This window comes from Hyla sarda, chromosome 1, assembly GCF_029499605.1.
Source record: "Hyla sarda isolate aHylSar1 chromosome 1, aHylSar1.hap1, whole genome shotgun sequence".
Lineage (NCBI taxonomy): Eukaryota > Metazoa > Chordata > Amphibia > Anura > Hylidae > Hyla > Hyla sarda.
Window position 1 is genome coordinate 597,149,947 of NC_079189.1, and position 12,782 is coordinate 597,162,728.

Here is a 12,782-nt window from a genome sequence, read left to right on the forward strand (position 1 = left end):
ATGTATATGACAAGGATATAGCAGGTCTATTCACATTACCTCATGTATATGACAAGGATATAGCAGGTCTATTCACATTACCTCATGTATATGACAAGGATATAGCAGGTCTATTCACATTACCTCATGCATATGACAGGGATATAGCAGATCTATTCATATTACCTCATGTATATGACACAGATATAGCAGGTCTATTCACATTACCTCATGTATATGACAAGTATATAGCAGCTCTATTCACATTACCTAATGTATATGACAGGGATATAGCAGCTCTATTCACATTACCTCATGTATATGACAAGGATATAGCAGATCTATACACATTACTTCATGTATATGACACATATATAGCAGGTCTATTCACATTACCTCATGTATATGATAAAGATGTATCAGGTCTATTCACATTACCTCATGTATATGACAAGTATATAGCAGCTCTATTCACATTACCTCATGTATATGACAAGGATATAGCTTCTCTGCCTTTTGGCTAAGATCAAGTGTAGTATCTGTTCTTATCAGTTTCAAGAAAGCCCTGGAGGGGACAGAATGGGAACGGAGGGGCCCCATGACAGGGGTATTATGCGGGAAGGTAGGGGTTAAATGTGAGGAGTTTAGAGGAGGGAGCTAGGGAAGCGCGGGTTTTAGTGAGGGAGTAGGGAGGAGTTAAGGAGGGTATATAGGAGAGGGCATTTGTACGGGGGCCACAATCTGCGTGGCTGAAGAAGTGTCCCGCCCGCCCTTAATTTTGTCACAGTGGCGGGGTCAGGAGAGGAATCTGGGGAGGCACCAGTGGATGGGCAAGGTATGTTGGATGGTGTGGAGGTGGGCTGGGAGCGGTTCCCAGCCAGAAGGTGGAATTCAGGTTGGTGGGCTTCACAAAATGGTGCTCCTGTGCAGGTGAGCTACGGCTAGGAGCAAGTGAAGATCCCATCACCTGTGGTCTTGTAACGGTGCCCCTCAGGTTCTTCTCCTGCGCTAATAGACATCCTAAAGTTAGGACAGGTTATATTGTTATGTATGACGTTCATACATCGGTTTACAATGTTGTAATTGATTATTTATGTTATTTAATAAATGGGCTGCTGTGGCCTTTGTTTAACCAACACATGTCTTATGTCATTTATGGGAGGGAATAAGCTAAAATTAAGTTAAAGGTGTTAAATGATAGATGATCTGGTGGTGGTCATAGCAGCTATAATATCCCCTAGTCATGCTGGTGGCAGGCGATACCAGTGTGGGACTGGTGAGGATGGGTGCAGCATGGTAGGGAGCAGGTGTACCGGGGCATTCCGGGGCTGGTTCTGAGGAATCAGCCCGACGGCTGCCCTGATGTGAAATGCTTCCGCCGGGTCTCGCCATAAGGCTGAGAGGGTCTAGAGCCGAGGTACTTTTGTGCCTCGGGGAGTGGTGACCACGAGGTGCCGAAACTCACTGGGTGTACTGGCTCACTGAGTGGAAGCACGGGCACCAAAATCTCTTCACCTTGTGGCACTCACCTCTTGATTCCTGGCCTTCTGGCTAGGATCAGAGAAATTTTTATATATCCGGCCGGATGTCCGGGCAGTATATCTGCACACATTCATTTATTTATTTTTGTCTCACTGTGTCACTTTTTGCGTGTTGTGTGTCCACAGGATTTGTCAGGATGCGGTAGCCCTTCTGGGTGTCCCTCGTGGCGGTCTAGGGGAGGTGTGTGTTGCCATTAGGTTCCGCACCTCCCTGCAAACACGCTGGGTACTCCTGCTTTGGCAGGGTACCAACCGTTATCGGCTCTACGGGCAGATACCTTGGCTAACGCCAAGGGGGATGCCAGAGCATTTGTGGTCCCTTAGTAGCTTCGGCGAAAAGGGACATCGAAGCTGGAACCTTGCAGGTACCTTTTGGTCCGGAGGCGAAAGGTAAGGTTTGTTGGGGGGTCTCTCTCCTATCGGAGAAAGGCTTGCGATAGACCGCATCCTCTGTGCACGTTTTTTTTTTGTGTAACACGTTTGCACTTTTCTTGCACTCTGGGTGATTCAAGAGCACGTTCCTCGGCTCTTAAAAAAAAAAATTACCAGGATATAGCAGGTCTATTTACATTACCTCATGAATATGACAAGGATATAGCAGCTCTATTCACATTACCTCATGTTATGCCAGGAATATAGCAGATCTATTCACATTACCTCATGTATATGACAAGGATATAGCAGCTCTATTCACATTACCTCATGTTATGCCAGGAATATAGCAGATCTATTCACATTACCTCATGTATATGACAAGGATATAGCAGCTCTATTCACATTACCTCATGTATATGACAGGGATATAGCAGCTCTATTCACATTACCTCATGTATATGACAAGGATATAGCAGCTCTATTCACATTACCTCATGTTATGCCAGGAATATAGCAGATCTATTCACATTACCTCATGTATATGACAAGGATATAGCAGCTCTATTCACATTACCTCATGTATATGACAAGGATATAGCAGCTCTATTCACATTACCTCATGTATATGACAGGGATATAGCAGCTCTATTCACATTACCTCATATATATGACAGGGATATAGCAGCTCTATTCACATTACCTCATGTATATGACAAGGATATAGCAGTTCTCTTCACATTACCTCATGTATATGACAGGGATATAGCAGCTCTATTCATATTACCTCATGTATATGACAGGGATATAGCAGCTCTATTCACATTACCTCATATATATGACAAGGATATAGCAGCTCTATTCATATTACCTCATGTATATGACAGGGATATAGCAGCTCTATTCACATTACCTCATGTTATGCCAGGAATATAGCAGATCTATTCACATTGCCTCATGTATATGTGTTACGCCGAGCGCTCCGGGTCCCTGCTCCTCCCCGGAGCGCTCGCGGTGTTCCTCTCTCTGCAGCGCCCCGGTCAGACCCGCTGACCGGGAGCGCTGCACTGACATTGCCGGCGGGGATGCGATTTGCATAGCGGGACGCGCCCGCTCGCGAATCGCATCCCAAGTCACTTACCTGTCCCGGCCCCCCGGCTGTCATGTCCTGGCGCGCGCGGCTCCGCTCCTTAGGGCGCACGCGCGCCAGCTCTCTAAGATTTAAAGGGCCAGTGCACCAATGATTGGTGCCTGGCCCAATTAGCCTAATTAGCTTCCACCTGCTCCCTGGCTATAATACCTCACTTCCCCTGCACTCCCTTGCCGGATCTTGTTGCCATTGTGCCAGTGAAAGCGTTTCCTTGTGTGTTCCTAGCCTGTGTTCCAGACCTCCTGCCGTTGCCCCAGACTACGATCCTTGCTGCCTGCCCTGACCTTCTGCTACGTCCGACCTTGCTCTTGTCTACTCCCTTGTACCGCATTTATCTCAGCAGTCAGAGAGGTTGAGCCGTTGCCGGTGGATACGACCTGGTTGCTACCGCCGCTGCAAGACCATCCCGCTTTGCGGCGGGCTCTGGTGAATACCAGTAGCAACTTAGAACCGGTCCACCGACACGGTCCACGCCAATCCTTCGCTGACACAGAGGATCCACATCCAGCTAGCCGAATCGTGACAGTAGATCCGGCCATGGATCCCGCTGAAGTGCCGCTGCCAAGTCTCGCTGACCTACCCACGGTGGTCGCCCAGCAATCGCAGCAAATTGCCCAACAAGGACAGCAGCTGTCGCAGCTGACCGCCATGTTACAGCAACTTCTGCCACTACTACAGCAGCAACCATCTCCTCCGCCAGCTCCTGCACCTCCTCCGCAGCGAGTGGCCGCTCCTAGCCTCCGCTTGTCCCTGACGGACAAGTTTGATGGGGACTCCCGACTTTGCCGTGGTTTCTTATCTCAATGTTCCCTGCATATGGAGATGTTGTCGGACCAATTTCCTACAGAACGGTGTAAGGTGGCGTTCGTAGTGAGTCTTCTATCTGGAAAGGCTTTGTCTTGGGCCACACCGCTCTGGGACCGCAATGATCCTGCCACAACCACAGTCCAGTCCTTCTTCGCTGAAGTCCATAGTGTCTTCGAGGAACCAGCCCGAGCTTCTTCTGCCGAGACTGCCCTGCTGAACCTGGTCCAGGGTAATTCTTCAGTAGGCGAGTACGCCATCCAATTTCGTACTCTCGCTTCCGAATTATCTTGGAATAACGAGGCTCTCTGCGCGACCTTTAAAAAAGGCCTATCCAGTAACATCAAGGATGTGCTGGCCGCACGAGAGATTCCTGCCAACCTGCAAGAACTTATACATTTGGCCACCCGCATTGACATGCGTTTTTCTGAGAGACACCAGGAGCTCCGCCAGGAAAAAGACCTAGATCTCTGGGCACCTCTCCCACAGCATCCTTTGCAGTCTACGCCTGGGCCTCCCGCCGAGGAGGCCATGCAAGTGGATCGGTCTCGCCTGACCCAGGAAGAGAGGACTCGCCGTAGGGAAGAAAATCTTTGTCTTTACTGTGCCAGTACCGAACATTTCTTGGTGGATTGCCCTATTCGTCCTCCACGTCTGGGAAACGCATGCACTCACCCAGCTCACGTGGGTGTGGCGTCTCTTGGTACGAAGTCTGCTTCTCCACGTCTCACGGTGCCCGTGCGGATTTCTCCTTCTGCCAATTCCTCCCTCTCAGCCGTGGCCTGCTTGGACTCTGGTGCATCTGGAAATTTTATTCTGGACTCTTTGGTGAATAAGTTCTGCATCCCGGGGACCCGTCTCGTCAAGCCGCTCTACATTTCCTCGGTCAACGGAGTTAAATTGGATTGCACCGTGCGTTACCGCACAAAACCCCTCTTAATGTGCATTGGACCCCATCACGAAAAGATTGAAATATTCGTCCTTCCCAACTGCACCTCTGAAGTCCTCCTCGGTCTGCCATGGCTCCAGCATCATTCTCCCACCCTTGACTGGACCACCGGGGAGATCAAGAATTGGGGTCCTGCATGCCTCAAGAAATGCCTCACCCCTGCTCCCAGTCCCGTCTGTCGGGCCTCAGTGTCTCCTCCTGTGCCTGGTCTCCCGAAGGCCTATCGGGACTGTGCCGTGCCTCCTCGTAGCCCCCGTCCTGGTGACACCCTGCCCCGTGCCAAGCTTCACCCTCTGCCCTCCCTCCCCACTCCCACCCCTGCTGAACTGCCTGCCTTTGAGGAAACCCTACAATCGCTCCCAGTGTCCTCGTCCCATGTGAAGCAATTGCCGGACAAAGAAAGGGGGAGACCTAAGGGGGGGGGGGGGGGTACTGTTACGCCGAGCGCTCCGGGTCCCTGCTCCTCCCAGGAGCGCTCGTGGTGTTCCTCTCTCTGCAGCGCCCCGGTCAGACCCGCTGACCGGGAGCGCTGCACTGACATTACCGGCGGGGATGCGATTCGCATAGCGGGACGCGCCCGCTCGCGAATCGCATCCCAAGTTACTTACCTGTCCCGGCCCCCGGCTGTCATGTCCTGGCGTGCGCGGCTCCGCTCCTTAGGGCGCACGCACGCCAGCTCTCTAAGATTTAAAGGGCCAGTGCACCAATGATTGGCGCCTGGCCCAATTAGCCTAATTAGCTTCCACCTGCTCCCTGGCTATAATACCTCACTTCCCCTGCACTCCCTTGCCGGATCTTGTTGCCTTGTGCCAGTGAAAGCGTTTAGTGTTGTCCAAAGCCTGTGTTTCCAGATCTTCTGCTATCCACATTGACTACGAACCTTGCCGTATATGACAAGTATATAGCAGCTCTATTCACATTACCTCATGTATATGACAGGGATATAGCAGATCTATTCACATTACCTCATGTATATGACACAGATATAGCAGGTCTATTCACATTACCTCATGTATATGACAGGGATATAGCAGCTCTATTCACATTACCTCATGTATATGACAAGGATATAGCAGCTCTATTCACATTACATCATGTATATGACAAGGATATAGCAGCTCTATTCACATTACCTCATGTATATGACAGGGATATAGCAGATCTATTCACATTACCTCATGTATATGACACAGATATAGCAGGTCTATTCACATTACCTCATGTATATGACAGGGATATAGCAGCTCTATTCACATTACCTCATGTATATGACAAGGATATAGCAGCTCTATTCACATTACATCATGTATATGACAAGGATATAGCAGCTCTATTCACATTACCTCATGTATATGACAGGGATATAGCAGCTCTATTCACATTACCTCATGTATATGACAAGGATATAGCAGCTCTATTCACATTACCTCATGTATATGACAGGGATATAGCAGCTCTATTCACATTACCTCATGTATATGACAAGGATATAGCAGCTCTATTCACATTACCTCATGTATATGACAGGGATATAGCAGCTCTATTCACATTACCTCATGTATATGACAGGGATATAGCAGCTCTATTCATATTACCTCATGTATATGTGTGGTGTCCTGGCACCGTATTGCATACCGTACCTTGTATGGTGGTCCCCAAAGCCAGAGTAACTACGCTCAGGTAGGGTCCCCTAGGTGGGACAGCCCATAGTCGCCTCTCCTCTACTCTAATTCTGTAATGTTTATATATGTACATATTTAATAATAATGTATATTTAATATAATGTATAGTATAAATACCTTGTCTAGCGTCACAGGACCTTCGGTCATGTGACCATGTTAAATCCTCTATGGTATGTTGGAGGACCTTTGGAGGTCCTTGGGTCACATGTTACCCATAATCCTGTGTGAAGGTGGTTGACATCAGTATTGGACCAATTAGCACTAGTCCAGCCCCTGCCTATATAAGGGAGCTGTAGCCAATTATCGCTCTCTTGGGTTGCTGCTCTCGTGATTGCCGGACTAGCAGGACGGATCTGCGCAACTTTCAAAGACACGCTAGGCCTAACAGAATCTAAACCGCAAGTTCAAATCTAATCCCCGCTAAAGCTAGCGTGACTACTGGACCGCAACTAATTCCCCTAAATCCAGTGGAACAGCGCATATCAATCTAAAGACTCTAAATTGCTTAAGGTCCAAACCTTTGTCAATCTCCAAGAGAATATGCATTTGTAGAGACTGTTCCTGTTGTGAAGTTGCATAAAATCTGCAGTAAAAGTTCCAACTGTTTTCAGCAAACTCGCCGGTTGTGGATATTCCATTATTCTATACCTCCCTATCGCTCTTGGGAAGGGTGGCGGTAGGACAAGCATTACAGTTGCGCCCTCACCCTGGCGTGAAGAATAGCAAGGGTTAATCAGACACCCTTTAGTCACCGCACAGCTACATCCCATATACCCTACTCCCCCAGGCTATCACATATGACAGGGATATAGCAGCTCTATACATATTACCTAATGTATATGACAGGGATATAGCAGTTCTATTCACCTTATCTCATGTATATGACACAGATATAGCAGATCTATTCACATTACCTCATGTACATGACAGGGATATAGCAGCTCTATTCACTTTACATCATGTATATGACAAGGATATAGCAGTTCTATTCACATTACCTCATGTATATGACAAGGATATAGCAGCTCTATTCATATTACCTCATGTATATGTCAGGGATATAGGAGCTCTATTCATATTACCTCATGTATATGTGGTGTCCCGGTACCGTATATCATACGTTACCTTGTGGTGAGGTCCCCAAAGACAGAGTACCTAGGAGCAGTGGGAGTCCTCTACCTTAGCAAGCCCCTCGTCACCCCTTAGTTAGACATATTTACATGTTTATTTACATAAATATTAACTATTAAAGATTCCTACCTTATTTGCGTTGCAGGACCTGCGGGTCATGTGACTTAGTTCAGAACTCTATGGTTTGCTGAAGGACCTTTGGTGGTTCTCGTGTCACGTGTTCACCCACAATGCAATGTAACGGTGAGTGACAGTTGTTATGGACCAATCCAAAACGGTCAACCCCTGCCCATATAAGGGAGCGGCCGCCATTGTTCTCTCTCTTGGGTTGCTGATTCTGGATGAGGTAGGACCTCCCACTTCCAAAGACAAGAACTAGGCCCAAAGCCTTGCGGCCGCAGTCTATACTAGAGACTATTAGACTTTACAATTCCCCGTTATCTCTGCAAGATCACTGGACCTAAACGCTCCCCTAAATCCAGCGGATCTATGCTACAGAATCTATGAGAAGCTACATTAACCCCTTAAGGACTCAGGGTTTTTCCGTTTTTGCACTTTCGTTTTTTCCTCCTTACCTTTTAAAAATCATAACCCTTTCAATTTTCCACCTAAAAATCCATATTATGGCTTATTTTTTGCGTCGCCAATTCTACTTTGCAGTGACATCAGTCATTTCACCCAAAAATGCACGGCGAAATGGAAAAAAAATCATTGTGCGACAAAATCGAAGAAAAAATGCCATTTTGTAACTTTTGGGGGCTTCCGTTTCTACGCAGTGCATATTTCGGTAAAAATGACACCTTCTCTTTATTCTGTAGGTCCATACGGTTAAAATGATACCCTACTTATATAGGTTTGATTTTGTCGCACTTCTGGAAAAAATCATAACTACATGCGGGAAAATTTATACGTTTAAAAATGTCATATTCTGACCCCTATAACTTTATTTTTCCACGCACAGGGCGGTTTGAGGACTCATTTTTTGCGCCGTGATCTGAAGTTTTTATCGGTATGATTTTTGTTTTGATCGGACTTTTTGATCAGTTTTTATTCATTTTTTAATGGTATAAAAAGTGACCAAAAATGCGCTTTTTTTGACTTTGGAATTTTTTTGCGCGTACGCCATTGACCGTACGGTTTAATTAATGATATATTTTTATAGTTCGGACATTTACGCACGCGGCGATACCACATACGTTTATTTTTATTTTTTTTACACTGTTTTATTTTTTTTATAGGAAAAGGGGGGTGATTCAAACTTTTATTAGGGAAGGGGTTAAATGACCTTTAGTAACACTTTAAAAAAAAAAAAAATTGCAGTGTTATATCTCCCATAGGGACCTATAACACTGCACACACTGATCTCTCATGCTGATCACTGGCGTGTATTAACACGCCTGTGATCAGTGTTATCGGCCCTTGACTGCTCCTGCCTGGATCTCAGGCACGGAGCAGTCATTCGCCGATCGGACACAGAGGAGGCAGGTAAGGGCCCTCCCGGTGTCCTATCAGCTGTTCGGGACGTCGCGATTTCACCGCGGCGGTCCCGAACAGCCCGACTGAGCAGCCGGGTCACTTTCGCTTTAGAAGCGGCGGTCAGCTTTGACCGCCGCTTCTAAAGGGTTAATACCGCACATCGCCGCGGGTCCCGGCCGTTGATGAGCGCCGGGACCGACGCGATATGATGCGGGATCGCGGCGCGTCGTTAAGGGGTTAAAGAGTACCTCTCAGTAACTTGATAAATTTTATAATTCTCCCAGTTCACTGCCCCCATCATGATAAACCACCCCCTGCCTTTATTTTTATTATTTTTTTAGTTCTCTACCTTGATATTGCTCTGTATTTTCTGCTCAGCCTCAGGTTCAGGTTCACAGACTGGGAAGGGGAGTTACCCATCAGGTGTGACATCATCTGAAGCCTTACAGGGGAGAACTTCCTCCCTTACTCTGCAACCAACAGCAAACGGCAGTTAAGTGTGAGAGGAGCTATGATTGGATGAGTCTGCACACACCCCCTCAGCACTCCAGACTGCATTTCCTGTGTTTGGACTTCTGCCAGGCCAGCAGGAGTCCAAAGTCTGTGAAAAGATGGGGGAAAATTTGCTCTGGACAAGTAGGGAGACACCTAGTGGCAGCTTTTTTAAACACAAACAAAACAAAGTATATTAGAAAGATTTCTTATTTACCATAAGGAGTGCAATAACAAAAATTTGTTTTAATGAGAGTGCCCATTTAAGCTTATCTGATCCCAACCAACTGTCAATTGCTTCCCAGTTATAAATGGACTTTGTTATCTGGACTGTTATTGATATTGCCTGCTTCAGAAATTCTTCAGTAAAAGTTCCTGCAAGTTTTAAGTTCAACAGTAGTTGTGGACAATCAAATTATTATGCACGCATGTATCGCTTTTGGGAAGGGTGGCGATAGGCCCAGCAACACTACGGTATTTAACCCTCACCCTGGCGTCACAAATGACAAGGGTTAACAGCGCCCTTTCAGTATCTAGAACAGCAACACCCCAACTAACCTACACCCCACAAGGCTTTCCACACAGTTCCTCACCACATATATGACAAGGATATAGCAGTTCTATTCACATTACCGTATTTTTCGCCGTATAAGACGCACTTTTTCTTCCCCAAAACGTGGGGGAAAAAGTTGGTGCGTCTTATACGGCGAATATACGCCCGAGGCTGCTGCGGGCGAGAGCGGTAAGTCAGCTGTAAGTACAGAGGCTGCGGCGGTACGGTACAGCGCTGACTACCCGCTCCGCACCCGCAGCAGCCTCATGATCGCCGGTGAATTTTTCACCTCACACGGCTATGTTTATTGCCCTATGCCTGGAACATACAGTTCCGGGTGCCGGGCAAGTGAATTACTAATAACTGTATACTAAAAACCAGGGGGCCTCAAGCTGTTCTGAAACTACAACTACCAGCATGCCCGGACCGGCAAAGGCTGTCTGGGCATGCTGGTAGTTGTAGTTTCACAACAGCTGGAGGCCCCCTGGTTTTTAATATACAGTATTAGTTTTTACCTGCTCTGGCCGGCCCCCGCCTGCAGCCGCACACAGGAGCCGGCCCGGGCAGATAAAATCATAGGTTTTCCTATGCCGGACATCCCTATGTCCCGAAAAATCTTTTCGGGACATAAGGATGTCCGCGGGTCACTCACCATTCCCCGGCCGATGCGCGTCCTCCTCCGGTCCTCCTGCGGTCTTCCTGCGATCCTCTGCCTCTCTATGGTTGTATGCACGGGACCTCAGTGACGTCCCGTGCATACAACCATAGAGGCGCCGGAGGACCGGAGGAAGACGCACGCCGACCGGGGCCTGGTGAGTGACCGGCGGTGTGTAATCTTCAGCGTTCCGGTCACCGCTCCTCCAGTCCCGGCACCTACTGCGATGGTCCATAGGCCATAGCAGTAGATGTGACACTGGGCCAGAGGAGCAGTGACCGGATCACTGTGGGGGCAGCAGTACAGACATACAGCCTCCAGCCATACACTGTATATGGCTGGAAGCTGTATGTCTGTGGGGGGGAGCTGCCTACTATTGCGGGGGAACTATACTGCCAGCCATTGTGGGGGAACTATACTGCCAACCATTGTGGGGGAACTATACTGCCAACCATTGTGGGGGAACTATACTGCCAACCATTGTGGGGGTACTATACTGCCAACCATTGTGGGGGAACTATACTGCCAACCATTGTGGAGGGGGGGGGGAGCTGCCTATCATTGTGGGGGAACTATACTGCCAACTATTGTGGGGAAACTATACTGCCAACCATTGTGGGGGAACTATACAGCCAACCATTGTGGGGGAACTATACTGCCAACCATTGTGGGGGGGAGGAGCTGCCTACCATTGTGGGGGAACTATACTGCCAACTATTGTGGGGGAACTATACTGCCAATCATTGTGGGGGGGAGGGGGAAGGAGCTGCCTACCGTTGTGGGGGAACTATACTGCCAACTATTGTGGGGGGGAGGGGGGAGGAGCTGCCTACCATTGTGGGGGAACTATACTGCCAACTATTGTGGGGGAACTATACTGCCAACTATTGTGGGGGAACTATACTGATATAAAATATTTTACTACAGTATTTGGTTCAGAATCTTTTTTTTCTAGATTTTCCTCCTTTAAAATTGGGTGCGTCTTATATGCCGGAGCGTCTTATATGGCGAAAAATACGGTACTTCATGTATATGACACAGATATTGCAGCACTATTCACATTACTTCATGTATATGACACAGATATTGCAGCACTATTCACATTACCTCATGTATATAACAAGGATATAGCAGATCTATTCACATTACATCATGTATATGAAAAGGATATAGCAGCTCTATTCACATTACCTCATGTATATGACAGGAATATAGCAGCTCTATTCACATTACCTCATGTATATGACAGGAATATAGCAGCTCTATTCACATTACCTCATGTATATGATAGGGATATAGCAGATCTATTCACATTACCTCATGTATATGACAGGGATATAGCAGGTCTATTCACATTACCTCATGTATATGACAAGGATATAGCAGGTCTATTCACATTACCTCATGTATATGACAAGGATATAGCAGGTCTATTCACATTACCTCATGTATATGACAGGGATATAGCAGGTCTATTCACATTACCTCATGTATATGACAAGGATATAGCAGGTCTATTCACATTACCTCATGTATATGACAGGGATATAGCAGCTCTATTCATATTACCTCATGTATATGTGGAACGCCTCGGGGGTATGTAGGGTAGTTGGGGTGTTACTGTTCTGAATAATAAAGGGCGCTGTTAACCCTTGTCACTCGTGATGCCAGGGTGAGGGTCAAATACTGTAATGGTGCTGGGCCTATCGCCACCCTTCCCAAGAGCGATAGGTGAATGCGTAATAAATGGATTGTCCACAACCACTGTTTAACTGAAAACTTGCAGGAACTTTTACTGAAGATTTTCTGTAGCAGGCAATAGCAATAACAGTCCAGTTAACAGAGTCTATTTCTAGTTGAGCAGCGATTGACAGTTGGTTGAGATCAAATAAGCTCAATTTAGCTTTAGGAAGATTCTGTTGCATAGATCCGCGGGATTTATGGGTGCGTTTAGGTCCAGTGATCTTGCGGAGAGTAGCAGGGAATTATAGATATCTA

General features: G+C 47.2%; 1 pseudogene; it reads left to right on the plus strand.

Annotated features, from left to right (window-relative positions):
- Nucleotides 1-479: 479 nt before the first annotated feature.
- On the plus strand, nucleotides 480-579 carry LOC130343837 (U2 spliceosomal RNA; annotated as a pseudogene).
- Nucleotides 580-12,782: the final 12,203 nt, after the last annotated feature.